This window comes from Coregonus clupeaformis, chromosome 16 (assembly GCF_020615455.1).
Source record: "Coregonus clupeaformis isolate EN_2021a chromosome 16, ASM2061545v1, whole genome shotgun sequence".
Classification (NCBI taxonomy): Eukaryota; Metazoa; Chordata; class Actinopteri; order Salmoniformes; family Salmonidae; genus Coregonus; species Coregonus clupeaformis.
The window spans coordinates 25,394,353-25,410,755 of NC_059207.1; the positions used below are offsets into that span (position 1 = coordinate 25,394,353).

The window sequence follows — 16,403 nt, forward strand, 5'->3', positions numbered from 1 at the left end:
CGCAATGAAAAAAATTCCAGGGTGCTTACAGTAATCCGAAGTGGCAATTTTTTCTTAATATTTTTTTAAAATTACATTTCAAATTACAATACAATAACCCCCCAAAAAAAAGAAACATAAAATAACATTAAAATAAAACAAATAAACAAAAACAAGAAATTTAAATCACTAGACAACAGTTTCAAAAGTTAAAGCACCTCAAATAAAATAAGATAAGGCCAGGGCTTACAATTTATTTTTATTTAACCAGGCAAGTCAGTTAAGAACAAATTCTTATTTACAATGAAGGCCTTCACCGGCCAAACACGGCCGACGCTGGCCCAATTGTGCGCCGCCCTATGGGACTCCCAGTCATGGCGGGTTGTGATACAGCCTGGAATCGAACCAGGGAGTCTGTAGTGACGCCACAAAAACACTGTGATGCAGTGCCTTAGACCGCTGCGCCACTCGGGAACCAATTGTATAAAAGTTGTATGAAACCAATTGTATAAAACAAATGACAGAGTTGTAAGAATACTTTTTGTTGTTGTTGTTATTGACTAATTCTAGAGATTTTATTAAATATTAGATTTCAAGTGAAAATATATTGCATTTGGGGACAGATTTCAAATATTTGTTTTTGTGTATGTAAAATTTACCAGAGAGAATGAATAAATTAACGAATAATTCAGTAGTTTTGTTTTCATTTGAATAATAACATATTACATTTACACGGGTCTTGTTAATGAAATAAAAAATGGAATTACTTAACTCGCTCCAAAATAACTTCAGACTCATTTGATGGCCATTTGATGTGTGCTACGAGGTGAGGCCAATAGATTACCTCACTTCCGTTTAGAACATCTGGTGCTAGGGATCTCCATTCTTGGCTAAAATGTTTTGTAAGGGACACTTTACAGACTAAATACTCAATGACCACACTATTCAAAACACCATGCAAAATCAAAGCAAAGTGTCACAATGTTAGATTAGGCGGAAACTGTAGATTGCCAATTACAAATGCCATTGATATTATATTTTATTATAGGCCTATTTCGGCGGTCGTTATGTTAGTCATTGTTTTGTGTAATTACGGGCTATTCTCTGGGTGCTGAAATCAGTAGTTTGTGATAAAAACATAATTTAATGTGACGTCGGAGCTCCAGTCACGCTCAACCATCTTAAATCGTGGAGTTGAGTTTAGTCGGCTATCATTATGTAGGCCTAGTCTACGACCTGATATAATTAATGGCTGCAGGCCTACAATATCCCAATAGTGATAAGGAAATTAAACCATACACTCCACAGAGCGGTCTCCTAATCCCAAGCGTTCATTCGCATATGTCTTGTTGTATGAAATTGCCCACAAGGCCTGCCACGGTTCCCCTGAAATTGAAAATAACCTAATTTAAACCAACCATGATGACAATATGCATTGATCTATTGGAGACTTTATAGGCCTACTAATCATGCCCAGTCAATATAACACTATTAACGTCTTATTACACATGTATGTTACGTTTGAGTTTTGGAGCATGTAGGGTTAATTTGCAATTAGGCCTACAAACAATTACAAAACACAAAAGTATGAAATTGCCTAATGTAAGTTGTCTACGGCCTTAGTGTGAGAAATAGAAGACTTGTATTGCTAATCAAGGTATGACTACAAATCGACAGATGTGATACAAAGTAGCGTTTTGCACCATGGTGGGTGATACGCCTAGACCAGGTTCACAGTATCCTATCGTCTGCATATGGGAAACGTTATTAGGCTACGCCGAGCTACATTGCGAAGGAGCTTCGTGTTGAAAAATCCGACACTCCGCAAACCGCCATGTAACACCCCGAGGAGGAAAGAGCCCGATGTTTTCTCCCTTTCCTCCGCTCTTGTTTGGCTTCTATTCAAATTTGGGTCAGGGGTGAGAAAGCCCAACGTCACAAGCTTGCAACATGGCGTCCCGAAGGTTGTGAGATGAGCAAGAGGATGGTAAATTGAGAACGATTCTACCGATGTAATAAGGTATCTAAGCGTTATTTCTCTTATTCTCCGATGCGTGGGATAGTATGATAGTGAGGGTTTATTGTCGGTTGTGAACCGATTGATTGCGCACAGGGGGATGAATCGCAAATGATCTTCGCTGTGGTGGTGGCTTTCTATCGCGTGCCAACAAAAAGGGCTTCGGTTATGGTGCCTATACTGGCTCTACCAGCTTGGCAAGATGTCAGCTCCATTTTTGTCTGCATGAACAGCTTTGAAAACCTGCTGTCGAGCACAGCATGAATTTTCAAACGTTTTTGGTTTTGTAGATAGGATAACATGGTTTATATTTATGTTATTTCGCAATGTTGGGTGCCCCCGAGGATAGCCTGCCACTGTTTAATGCTTGGGTAAACTAGCTGGAAACCTGAAAGAAAGGAGCGATCTCAATGCAATTAGTTTAACTTGCGCACTACGTTTCTCCCTCATTTCTAAACACATTTGTATTTATTTAATAATTAAATGATTTCGATGGTACACGCCATTTCATATGTATTGTATTACTCATGGGAATGCCTTTTTCATATTTGGATTTCGAGGCTATGTTGATCACAACACCTTTTATGGATGCAATTATGTGATTCAGATAGGCTACAGTAGACATTCATCGTCATGTTCATTTCCTAAACCTTACAAAATCGAATTAGGCCAAAATCGAATTTGGCGGCAGCTTTTTATTTTGACGAGCGTTTCTCATTCCTGTTTACATTGTAGATGTAACGTTAGGCGCATGCCTTACATGATGCTAAACACAGCATTGTTTACCTTATCTATCTTATAGTCCATTTATTGATACAACATGGCACTTTAATTGATGAACGAGAACACATAGTACGTTTCCTCGCAGTGTTGTCTACATAAATACGCTACACTAGTGAAGCTTTTATGATGATGTGACCGCTCTACAGCTGCATACATCGACTAGCTTTGTGGCAGTCCGCGAATGTATATTGTTACGTTGTAGCCAAGCAGGTACGCTTGTAGTAACGTAGCAACGTAGCCAGGCTTATGTTGCATAATGTGTAACCAAGCCTTTCAGTCATTTGGCATTTTCATAAAAATGTAAAAAGTAAGTAAACAAAACGGGTTGTTTACTTTGTAAATGTTGTTTACTCATAGCCAATATATTTAGGCTATGTTACCAGTTTTTCTGAGCAGTTTTTTTGGGGTGTGTAGGCTAATAGCCTGCTCAGGTGACTTGTGTTGTTAAAGTACCAAGGGGCAAGGAGATAATCAATAGCTGGAATGTCATGGTGTGTAGTCGCAACCAGGTGTATACACACACACACACACACACACACACACACACACACACACACACACACACACACACACACACACACACACACACAGTGTGTCCTGTGTACATTGTGGTCATGGTTTACAGTGTGTGGGCTATAAGAAGGGGACTTAGGCTATATGTTCTGCTGACATGTTGGCCTGGGACTTATGGATTGTGCTTAGCTGGCACGTGCAGCACTTTGTTTGTTCCTGCCTGGGTCGTATGGTTTGTTCAGTGGCTAAACCTCCTCAGGGCAGGGTTGTTGTTTAAGGAGAGGAAACAGTCCTTGGAATGTTGTGCTGATAGCCTGCAGGGTGTGCAGTCTTTGAAGGCAGGTGAAGGGGAGAGGGATCTGTTAGTGGGACCATAAGGATCTTTACCCTAACATGCCCTCTGTCCCTTACTGTGGATATCGTAGTGCTGGTCGTGTGGGTCAATACACACACACACACACACACACACACAGACATTAGTGTGTAGCGGATACACTGTAGGTATAACGTGTGTGAGGAGGTGATCATCCTTTGTCAATTGATTGCAACATTGCATGGATACACATCAGCTGTCCATTAAATGCATCTCTACTACCTGAGTTATTTCTGACAAACTTAAAGGGACACTAAGCAAAAAAAAAGTATATGTTACACAATTCTTAGGAATTGTATATGTCAGCAGTCAAGTTTTCAAGATAGAGCGAAAACAGCCTCAATTATGTGTTTTGCATTAAAAAAAATATGTACAAAGTGCTGATGCTAACCATTTAGCAACCTTTAGCTAGCAAGCGAACTGGCACTGGCAGTATGGCTAATGGCAAGTTAATTAAATTATTAAGTGGAATTATGTTTTTCAAAATATTTTACAAATTAATTAAAACACATTTGTTATAGTAAGCCTAAATAAGTTCAGGGGTAGACATTTGCTTAACAAGTCACATAATAAGTTGCATGGACTCACTCTGTGTTGACGAATAGTGTTTAACATGATTTTTGAATGACTACCTCATCTCTGTACCCAACTTATACGATTATCTGTAAGGTCCCTCAGTCGAGCAGTGCTTTTCAAACACAGATTCAACCACAAAGACCAGGGAGTTTTTCCAATGCCTCACAAAGAAGGGCACCTATTGGTAGATGGGTAAAATAAAAAAAGCAGACATTAAATATCCCTTTGAGCATGGTGAAGTTATTCATTACACTTTGGATGGTGTATTAATGCACCCAGTCACTTCAAAGATACAGGCGTCCTTCCTAACTCAGTTGCCGTAGAGGAAGGAAACCGCTCAGGGATTTCACCATGAGGTCAATGATGACTTTAAAACAGTTACAGAGTTGAATGGCTGTGATAAGAGAAAACTGAGGATAGATCAACAACATTGTAGTTACTCCACAATACTAACCTAATTGACAGAGTGAAAAGAAGGAAGCCTGTACAAAACCTTGTTCAGTCTGCTTTCCACCAGACTCTGGGAGATGAATTCACCTTTCAGCAGGACAATAACCTAAAACACAAGGCCAAATCTACACTGGAGTTGCTTACCAGGAAGACAGTGAATGTTCCTAATTGTCTGAGTTACAGCTTTGACTTAAATTGGCTTGAAAATCTATGGCAATACTTGAAAATGGTTGTCTAGCAATGATCAACAACCAATTAGACCGAGCTTGAAGAATTTTGAAAATAATAATGAGGATATATTGTACAAACCAGGTGTGAAAAGTTCTTAGACTTACCCAGAAATACTCACAGCTGTAATTGCTGCCAAAGATGATTCTAACATGATCCTTACACGGCACCCCGACCTACGTCCCCAATGTCTCCATCTCTTTCTCCTGCGATTGACGGGGATTTGGGCGTTGTCAGGTGTCTGAAGTAAATCCTTTGCGTCCGACTAGTTAAAGATAAAATCTTCGTCCAGTACAAGGTGAGTAATCGCTGTCCTGATATCCAGAAGCTGTTTTCGGTCATAAGAGACGGTGGCAGAAACATTATTATGTACAAAATAAGTTACAAATAACGCAAAAAAAACACACACAATAGCACAATTGGTTAGGAGCCTGTAAAACGGCAGCTATCTCCTCCGGCACCATTTCACCCCATTTCTGTCGGCTCCCCCACGTGGAGACTAGTGCTCTCTGACTGGCTCAAAGTCAAGTTCCCGGCCAATGACGAGCATTGCTATTCTACAAGTAGATACGGCAGTTTCGTCGGTACCAGTTCGGTACTCCGCAGAGTTATCTTACAAGCAAGTGTTAAGCCTTTCCCCCTGTAAAGTGAATTAATGGCTTTTGGCTGAAAATTAACTTGTGTTGATTGAGGCCCACTCTTTTAAACGGTTTTCTGTAGTCTGTTAGTAGTTGTTAGCCTAGTGGGTAGCAGCTTATGAAGGGTTAATGGGGATGGGCGTTAGCATGTCCTGTCTGCTAAATGGGCTATCTTTATGAAGATAGGGGATGTATCTATGAAGATAGGGGATGAATTTTGGGGACTAGAGGAGTGTGTGTTTGTTATGTGTAGATTGACCATTCTGCCTCCTGTACCCTTTGGATTACCCCTCAAGAGTGCAACATCCACACCATAGCAGAAATTCACAACATGGCTGGTTGAGAATAGGTCTTCACTGTGCCTCTCACTTTTCCATAGTTTTCAGATCAGTTCAATTGGCCCTATTGTTTAACAATAATTTGCGTTTGAGAACAGATGTCTTGGAATATGGGTTATTTTGCTATTTCTGAGATCTGGGTAGCCCCTCTGCGTGTGTGAGGGTAAAACGGGAGGGGGACACGCATATCCTTTCTTCTCTCGCTGAACCACGTGGCACGTCTGTCTGGGGGTACGAATAAGCAGCGTACTCCGCCTGTGATGAAATGGATGGGGCTCTTTTCTTTGCCTGCTCCACCCCGGGCAGGGTTCTGTTTGTGGTGGGCTTCTCTCTATTTGTGTACATCATGGCTGACCATATTGAAAACGGGGGCTTAATTGGAGGGGTGTCACCTGGACCAGCGCAGGGGCACTGTAAATGAAGTGACCCCCCCCCCACCAGGAGTAAAACACTGGGGTCACTGCACCTGTTCACCAGTATTTATTCTCACGAATTCTATACAATTCCTCTTAAGGAGTTAGATTTTATGAAGGATTTTATAGCCCGTTTACAATAGCCCTCAAATCAAATGAAATTTTATTGGTCGCATAGACATATTTAGCAGATGTTATTGCAGGTGTAGCGAAATGCTTGTGTTTCTAGCTCCAACAGTGTAGTAGTATCTAACAATTCACAACAATACACACAAATCAAAATGAATGGAATTAAGAAATATATAAATATTAGGACGAGCAATGTCAGAGTGGCATTGACTAGAATACAGTAGAATACAGTATATACATATGAAATTAGTAAAACAGTATGTAAACATTATTAAAGGACCAGGGATTTTTCTGAACTGAGCTTCAGGACAAGAAGGAAACTGCTTAGGGATGTCACCATGAGGCCATTGGTAATTTTTAAAACAACTAGAGTTTAATGGCTGTGATAGGAGAAAACTGAGGATGGATCAACAACATTGCAGTGACTCCACAATAATCACCTAAATGACAGAGTGAAAATAACAACAAAATGTGGAATAAGTCAAGGGGTATGAATACTTTCTGAAGGCACTGTGAAAAAGTATTTGCCCCCTTTCTAATTTTCTCAACTTTTGCAAATGTTTTATACTGAACGTTATCAGATCTTCAACCAAAACCTAATATTAGATCAAGGGAACCTGAGGGAACAAGTAACACAACAATTACATACTTATTTCATTTATTTAATAAACAATGTCCCATTATGCCTGGCGAAAACCAAACATTGCACTCCACAGTAAGCACCTCATACCAACGGTCAAGCATGGTGGTGGTAGTGTGATGGTTTGGGGATGCTTTGCTGCCTAGGACCTGGATGACTTGCCTTAATAGAAGGAACCATGAATTCTGCTCTGTATCAGATAATTCTACAGGATAATGTCAGGCCATCCGTTTGTGAGCTGAAGCTGAAGCGCAGCTGGGTCATGCAGCAAGACAATGATCCAAAACACCCAATGAAGTCTACATGAAAATGGCTAAAGAGCAACTCATTTGAAGTGTTGGAATGACCTAGTCAAAGTCCAGATGTTGTGAGATATTGTGGCAGGACTTGAAACAAGCAGTTCATGCTTGAAAACCCACAAATGTCGCTGAGTTAAAGCAGTTCTGCATGCAAGAGTGGCCCAGAATTCCTCCACAGCGATGTGAGAGACTCATCAACAACCACAGGAAGCATTTGGTTGCAGTCATTGCAGCTAAAGGTGGCACAACCAGTTATTGAGTGTAAGGGGGCAATTACTGGAATTGGGTGTTGCATAACTTTGATAATTGTATAAATAAAATAAGTATCAGACTGTTTTGTTATTTGGAAACTCAGGTTCCCTTTTATCTAATATTAGATTTTCAGTATCAAAAATATGCAAAAAAATTTAATCTGAAAGTGGGCAAATAATTTTTCATATATACATGAAAATGTCAAAATTGGGCCCAAAGTGTCAATATTTTGTATGGCCACCATCATTTTCCAGCACTGCCTTAACCCTCTTGGTCATGGAGTTCACCAGAGCTTCACAGGTTGCCACTGGAGTCCTCTTCCACTCCTCCATGACGACATCACGGAGCTGGTGGATGTTAGAGACCTTGCACTCCTCCACCTTCCGTTTGAGGATGCCCCACAGATGCTCAATAGGGTTTAGGTCTGGAGACATGTTTGGCCAGTCCATCACCTTTACCCTCAGCTTCTTTAGCAAGGCAGTGGTCGTCTTGGAGGTGTGTTTGGGGTCGTTATCCTGTTGGAATACTGCCCTGCGGCCCAGTCTCCGAAGGGAGGGGATCATGCTCTGCTTCAGTATGTCACAGTACATGTTGGCATTCATGGTTCCCTCAATGAACTGTAGCTCCCCAGTGCCGGCAGCACTCATGCAGCCCCAGACCATGACACTCCCACCACCATGCTTGACTGTAGGCAAGACACACTTGTCTTTGTACTCCTCACCTGGTTGCCGCCACACACACTTGACACCATCTGAACCAAATAAGTTTATCTTGGTCTCATCAGACCACAGGACATGGTTCCAGTAATCCATGTCCTTAGTCTGCTTGTCTTCAGCAAATTGTTTGCGGGCTTTCTTGTGCATCATCTTTAGAAGAAGCTTCCTTCTGGGACGACAGCCATGCAGACCAATTTGATGCAGTGTGCAGCGTATGGTCTGAGCACTGACATGCTGACCCCCCACCCCTTCAACCTCTGCAGCAATGCTGGCAGCACTCATATGTCTATTTCCCAAAGACAACCTCTGGATATGACGTTGAGCATGTGCACTCAACTTCTTTGATCTACCATGGCGAGGCCTGTTCTGAGTGGAACATGTCCTGTTAAACCGCTGTATAGTCTTGGCCACCGTGCTGCAGCTCAGTTTCAGGGTCTTGGCGATCTTCTTATAGCCCAGGCCATCTTTATGTAGATCAACAATTCATTTTTTCAGATCCTCAGAGAGTTCTTTGCCATGAGGTGCCATGTTGAACTTCCAGTGACCAGTATGAGGGAGTGTGAGAGCGATGACACCAAATTTAACACACCTGCTCCCCATTCACACCTGAGACCTTGTAACACTAATGAGTCACATGACACTGGGGAGGGAAAATGGCTAATTGGGCCCAATTTGGACATTTTCACTTAGTGGTGTACTCACTTTTGTTGCCAGTGGTTTAGACATGAATGGCTGTGTGTTGAGTTATTTTGAGGGGACAGCAAATTTACACTGTTATACAAGCTGTACACTCACTACTTTACATTGTAGCAAAGTGTCATTTCTTCAGTGTTGTCACATGAAAAGATATACTCAAATTTACAAAAATGTGAGGGGTGTACTCACTTTTGTGAGATACTGTATATACAGTGAGGGGGAAAAGTATTTGATCCCCTGTTGATTTTGTACATTTGCCCACTGACAAAGACATGATCAGTCTATAATTTTAATGGTAGGTTTATTTGAACATTGAGAGACAGAATAACATTCAAAAAAATCCAATAAAACACATTGATTTGAATTGATTTGCATTTTAATGAGGGAAATAAGTATTTGACCCCTCTGCAAAACCCTTGTTGACAATCAGAGGTCAGACGTTTATTGTAGTTGGCCACCAGGTTTGCACACATCTCAGGAGGTATTTTGTCCCACTCCTCTTTGCAGATCTTCTCCAAGTCATTAAGGATTCGAGCCTGACGTTTGGCAACTCGAACCTTCAGCTCCCTCCACAGATTTTCTATGGGATTAAGGTCTGGAGACTGGCTAGGCACTCCAGGACCTTAATATGCTTCTTCTTGAGCCACTCCTTTGTTGCCTTGGCCGTGTGTTTTGGGTCATTGTCATGCTGGAATACCCATCCACAACCCATTTTCAATGCCCTGGCTGAGGGAAGGAGGTTCTCACCCAAGATTTGACAGTACATGGCCCCGTCCATCGTCCCTTTGAAGCTGTGAAGTTGTCCTGTCCCCTTAGCAGAAAAACACCCCCAAAGCATAATGTTTCCACCTCCATGTTTGACGGTGGGGATGGTGTTCTTGGGGTCATAGGCAGCATTCCTCCTCCTCCAAACACGGCGAGTTGAGTTGATGCCAAAGAGCTCGATTTTGGTGTCATCTGACCACAACACTTTCACCGAGTTCTCCTCTCAATCATTCAGATGTTCATTGGCAAACTTCAGACGGCCCTGTATATGTGCTTTCTTGAGCAGGGGGACCTTGCGGGCGCTGCAGGATTTCAGTCCTTCACGGCGTAGTGTGTTACCAATTGTTTTCTTGGTGACTATGGTCCCAGCTGCCTTGAGATCATTGACAAGATCCTCCCGTGTATTTCTGGGCTGATTTCTCACCGTTCTCATGATCATTGCAACTCCACGAGGTGAGATCTTGCATTGAGCCCCAGGCCGAGGGAGATTGACAGTCTTTTGTGTTTCTTCCATTTGTGAATAATCACACCAACTGTTGTCACCTTCTCACCAAGCTGCTTGGCGATGGTCTTGTAGTCCATTCCAGCCTTGTGTAGGTCTACAATCTTGTCCCTGACATCCTTGGAGAGGTCTTTGGTCTTGGCCATGGTGGAGAGTTTGGAATCTGATTGATTGATTGCTTCTGTGGACAGGTGTCTTTTATACAGGTAACAAGCTGAGATTAGGAGCACTCCCTTTAAGAGTGTGCTCCTAATCTCAGCTCGTTACCTGTATAAAAGACACCTGGGAGCCAGAAATCTTTCTGATTGAGAGGGGTCAAATACTTATCCCTCATTAAAATGCAAATAACTTTATAATTTTTTTTACATGTGTTTCTCTGGGTTTTGTTGTTGTTATTCTGTCTCTCACTGTTCAAATAAACCTACCATTAAAATTATAGACTGATCATTTCTTTGTCAGTGGGCAAACGTACAATTTTGGCCCATTCCTCCATGCAGATCTCCTCTAGAGCTGTGATGTTTTGGGGCTGTCGGTGGGCAACACAGACTTTCAACTCCCTCCAAAGATTTTCTATGGGGTTGAGATCTGGAGACTGGCTAGGCCACTCCAGGACCTTGAAATGCTTCTTACGAAGCCACTCCTTCGTTGCCCGGGCGGTGTGTTTGGGATCATTGTCATGCTGAAAGACCCAGCCACGTTTCATCTTCAATGCCCTTGCTGATGGGAGGAGGTTTTCACTCAAAATCTCACGATACATGGCCCCATTCATTCTTTCCTTTACACGGATCAGTCGTCCTGGTCCCTTTGCAGAAAAACAGCCCCAAAGCATGATGTTTCCACCCCCATGCTTCACAGTAGGTATGGTGTTCTTTGGATGCAACTCAGCATTATTTGTCCTCCAAACACGACGAGTTGAGTTTTTACCAAAAAGTTCTATTTTGGTTTCATCTGACCATATGACATTCTCCCAATCCTCTTCTGGATCATCCAAATGCACTCTAGCAAACTTCAGACGGGCCTGGACATTTAACTTTAACATCAACTGTTTGAGCAATTATTAGGAAATGGAAGACATACAAGACCACTGATAATCCCCCTCGATCTGGGGCTCCACGCAAGATCTCACCCCGTGGGGTCAAAATGATCACAAGAACGGTGAGCAAAAATCCCAGAACCATACGGGGGGACCTAGTGAATGACCTGCAGAGAGCTGGGACCAAAGTAACAAAGCCTACCATCAGTAACACACTACGCCGCCAGGGACACAAATCCTGCAGTGCCAGACGTGTCCCCCTTCTTAAGCCAGTAAATGTCCAGGCCCATCTGAAGTTTGCTAGAGTGCATTTGGATGATCCAGAAGAGGATTGGGAGAATGTCATATGGTCAGATGAAACCAAAATATAACTTTTTGGTAAAAACTCAACTCGTCGTGTTTGGAGGACAAATAATGCTGAGTTGCATCCAAAGAACACCATACCTACTGTGAAGCATGGGGGTGGAAACATCATGCTTTGGGGCTGTTTTTCTGCAAAGGGACCAGGACGACTGATCCGTGTAAAGGAAAGAATGAATGGGGCCATGTATCGTGAGATTTTGAGTGAAAACCTCCTCCCATCAGCAAGGGCATTGAAGATGAAACGTGGCTGGGTCTTTCAGCATGACAATGATCCCAAACACACCGCCCGGGCAACGAAGGAGTGGCTTCGTAAGAAGCATTTCAAGGTCCTGGAGTGGCCTAGCCAGTCTCCAGATCTCAACCCCATAGAAAATCTTTGGAGGGAGTTGAAAGTCCGTGTTGCCCACCGACAGCCCCAAAACATCACAGCTCTAGAGGAGATCTGCATGGAGGAATGGGCCAAAATACCAGCAACAGCGTGTGAAAACCTTGTGAAGACTTACAGAAAACGTTTGACCTGTGTCATTGCCATCTAAGGGTATATAACAAAGTACTGAGAAACTTTTGTTATTGACCAAATACTTATTTTCCACCATAATTTGCAAATAAATTCATTAAAAATCCTACAATGTGATTTTCTGGCATTTTTTTCTCATTTTGTCTGTCATAGTTGACGTGTACCTATGATGAAAATTACAGGCCTCTGTCATCTTTTTAAGTGGGAGAACTTGCACAATTGGTGGCTGACTAAATACTTTTTTCCCCCCACTGTATATATTGACGTCATGGAAAGACCTCATTTTGAATTGATGGTAAAATCTGGTTGACTTTCTTGCTCAACTTCATGTGGATATGGCAAACCTTTTTTCTCAAAATGTAAATAATTTCTGACGTGTGTGTGTCTGTGTGTGAATGACTGTGTGCGTGACGTGAGTGTTTATAGTATAACTAAAACATCTAGGATTGCAACACATCTGAGGGCATAAAGAGACCAGGCTTGCCTGTGCAGTGTTGAAATGACTGGTGTAGTTGCTAACTGTTAGCGTTTCAAACTGGCCTTGCCCCATCTCAACCCCTCCCACACTCCCCTTACACATACAGACACACAGACAGAATGGCCTCTCTGCTTCTGGATCCCCCAGTGTCTCTCTCCCAGAGATTGTTAGCTATAAGCCCACTCATTCTCCATGATGACAGCAAGACATCACAGCTAAATTGATGGTGAAGGAACATTTAGAAATTATTTTCCATTAGTCAGCATCGCATCACATCACTCTATGGGTGTGTGTTTAGGGCAATTCCACAGTAAAATATACAATATCCTCCTTTTATATTTTTGGGTATTATTCTACACACGGCTATTATTGTAAATATGTTCAGTAGAGTACATTATACTCTATTCTAGTGTGCTCTACTGCTCTACAACTGACGATGAGGCAGTCTATAGGGAGGAGGTCAGAGACCTGGCAGTGTGGCGCCAGGACAACAACTTCTCCCTCAACTTCAGCAAGACAAAGGATCTGATCGTGGACTACAGGAAACGGAGGGGCAAGCACGCCCCCATCCTCGTTGATGGGGCTGTAGTGGAGTGGGTTGAGAGCTTCAGGTTCCTCGGTATCCACATCACTAAGGAATGAACATGGTCCACACAGTTGTGAAGAGTACACAACAGCGCCTCTTCCCCCTCAGGAGGCTGAAAAGATATGGCATGGGCACTCGGATCCTCAAAAACTTCTACAGCTGCACCATAGAGAGCATCTTGACTGCAGGGTTTCTGTTAGGAAAATGTGGTGCTGGACATTTGAGCGGCAGTGTTTTAATTTAACTGACATTTATTCAATTTACTGGACCAATATGCATTGGTTGCGTAACCTGATTAGGGTGCCCACCCATGGGTCTCAGAATGACTGAAATCACATTTATTTTATGGTAATTCATCTTAACAGAACATTGAACTCGGATGCAACGGCGTGCGTCATTCTTACCGAATTTCTATGAGCAATTTGAAGATCTTAGAATACATAGGTGGCACGTCCATAAGGCTAGGGGAAGCTAAGCTTTCCCTAAAGTAAATTGAATTACATTGCCTAAATTATATATCCTAATAAGCTTACTCCTGTCTATACAGAAATAAAGAAAATAATTCAAAATAGGCTACTACACCAGAAAGCATCGTTTGTCCACAGAGGATCATTCTGTGGATCTCTGGATTGTTTTAAATCGCACAGCCTACAGTCGGAAGGGCCCACAAATCAAATCAAATTTTATTGGTCACATACACATATTTTGCAGATGTTATTGCGGGTGAAATGAAATGCTTGTATTTGGGAATAGTGTGCGGCAAATACCAAATAAATGATTGCTGAGTTGCGACTGTCAGTGAAAAGCAGCGAGACCCATCCAGGCATATTGCAATATTTAAAAATACAATAGTGGAAAAACAGGTTGGGAAAACAAAAGGCTATTGCTGTAAATAGAAGTCAATATAGTTATATTGTTAGCCTAAATGATGACTATCCAATTTAATCATCACATAAGGAATAGTAGGCTTCCTTACATAAGTCTGAAAATGTGTGTATGCATGGAATGCTTTATTATAAAGGTGCATTTTTATGGTCAAAATTAGCTTCCCCAAATGTGAAACCCACGTGCCGCCTATGTTAGAATAACTGCCCACATTTACTTTTCCTCAGCCAACAAGACGAGTAACAAACAGCAAAATCACTAGCCTATTTGAATCCACTATACCCCTATTCTATTGGTCAGCTTGTTGTTCTGTGCGAGAAAGAAAGCCTATTCCAAACTGACTCTGGGACAGTTGTGGGACGATAGATTCCAAATTCATACAACCATGAGGTTTAGGCTACATCCAAAAAAACAATAAAAAGCAATGAGGCTCATGCAACAGATCAGAACGTTTAGCATAAAATGTTGGTAAACTATTATTTCTTCACATTATAAGCACAGCAAAGCGCACAAGGCAGTAGACTACACCCGCATGTTCGTTCCATAATGCAATTAGCGGAAAAACACCATTGTGAGCGATTTTCATCTGACAGAATATCAGTTAGAAATTTAGAAAGAGGGGAGATCTAAAGATGCAACAACTAGCATGGGTTACTAATATGACTAGGATTGTGCCTTTGGCTACTGGACAGTGAAAGAAAGTTGATTTGAAAACCAATAGAACATGAGAGAAAAAGGCTACTGGTTTCAATGGCAAATGGAAGTCTTTTATAAAATACTTGCCTGCACGTTTGGTTGGATTTTGGCTAGGTTACTTTGAAGCAAGGTAAGACATGCCTCATAATAAACTATATATACAAAAGTATGTGGACACCCCGTCATTAGTGGATTCGGCTATTTCAGCCACATCTGTTGCTGACAGGTGAATAAAATTCATGCCACCTTTCCAAACAAGTCAGTTCGTCAAATTTCTGACATGCTAGAGCTGCCGCGGTCAACTGAAGGGCTGTTATTGTGAAGTGGAAACGTCTAGGAGCAACAACGGCTCAGCCGCGTGGTGGTAGGCCACACAAGATCACAGAACGGGACCGGCGAGTGCTGAAGCGTGTAGCGCGTAAAAATAGTCTGTCCTCAGTTGCAACACTCACTACCGAGTTCCAAACTGCCTCTGGAAGCAACGTCAACACAATAACTGTTCGTTGGGAGCTTCATGAAATGGGTTTCCATGGCCGAGCAGCCGCACACAAACCTAAGATCACCATGCGCAATGCCAAGTGTCGGCTGGAGTGGTGTAAAGCTCGCCGCCATTGGACACTCGAGCAGTGGAAACACGTTCTCTGGAGGGATGAATCACGCTTCACCATCTGGCAGTCTGACGGACTAATCTGGGTTTGACGGATTCCAGGAGAACGCTACCTGCCCGAATGCATAGTGCCAACTGTAAAGTTTTGTGGAGGAGGAATAATGGTATAGGGCTGTTTTTCATGGTTCGGGCTAGGCCCTTAGTTCCAGTGAAGGGAATTCTTAATGCTACAGCATACAATTACATTCTAGATGATTCTGTGCTTCCATCTTTGTGGCAACAGTTTGGAGAAGGCCCTTTCCTGTTTCAGCATGACAGTGCCCCCATGCACAAAGCGAGGTCCATACATAAATGGTTTGTCGAGATTGGTGTGGAAGAACATGACTGGCCTGCATAGAGCCCTGACCTCAACCCCATCGAACACCTTTAGGATAAATTGGAACGCCAACTGTGAGCCAGGCCTAATCGCCCAACATCAGTGCCCAACCTCACTGGTGCTCTTGTGACTGAATGGAAGCAATTCCCTGCAGGAGGGGATCAACTACATATTAATGCCCATGATTATTTTATGAGATGTTCGACCAGCAGGTGTCCATATACTTTTGGTATATAGTGTATGTAGTAAAATTCTAGTTTCAAACAATTAAGTATATGTTTTTGTTTGCTACTTATTACCCCCTTACCCCCAAAATACGACCCCGCCAAGCCACACTGCTTGCTTAACCCGGAAGCCAGCCGCACCAATGTGTTGGAGGAAACACCGTACAGCTGGTGACCGTAGTCAGCATGCATGCACCTGGCCCGCCACAAGGAGTCGCTAGAGCGTAGTGGGACAAGGACATCCCGCCAGCCAGCCAAACCCTCCCCTAACCCAGACGACGCTGGGCCAATTGTGCACCTCCTCATGGGTCTCCCAATCGCGGCCGACTGC

At 42.6% G+C, this 16,403-nt stretch overlaps 1 protein-coding gene across 2 annotated transcripts in view; it reads left to right on the forward strand.

The window, feature by feature from the left end:
• The first annotated feature begins 1,938 nt into the window (after positions 1 to 1,938).
• The window catches only part of LOC121584570 (hypermethylated in cancer 2 protein-like), a 66,753-nt gene continuing 52,288 nt past the window's right edge, over positions 1,939 to 16,403 (forward strand). The window contains exon 1 of one of the 2 annotated variants that reach the window (XM_041900522.2): positions 1,939 to 1,999. The gene's annotated coding sequence lies outside the window, so the exon portion shown is untranslated. The remainder of the gene's footprint in view (positions 2,000 to 16,403) is intronic. The other variant, XM_041900520.2, reaches the window with a different exon arrangement.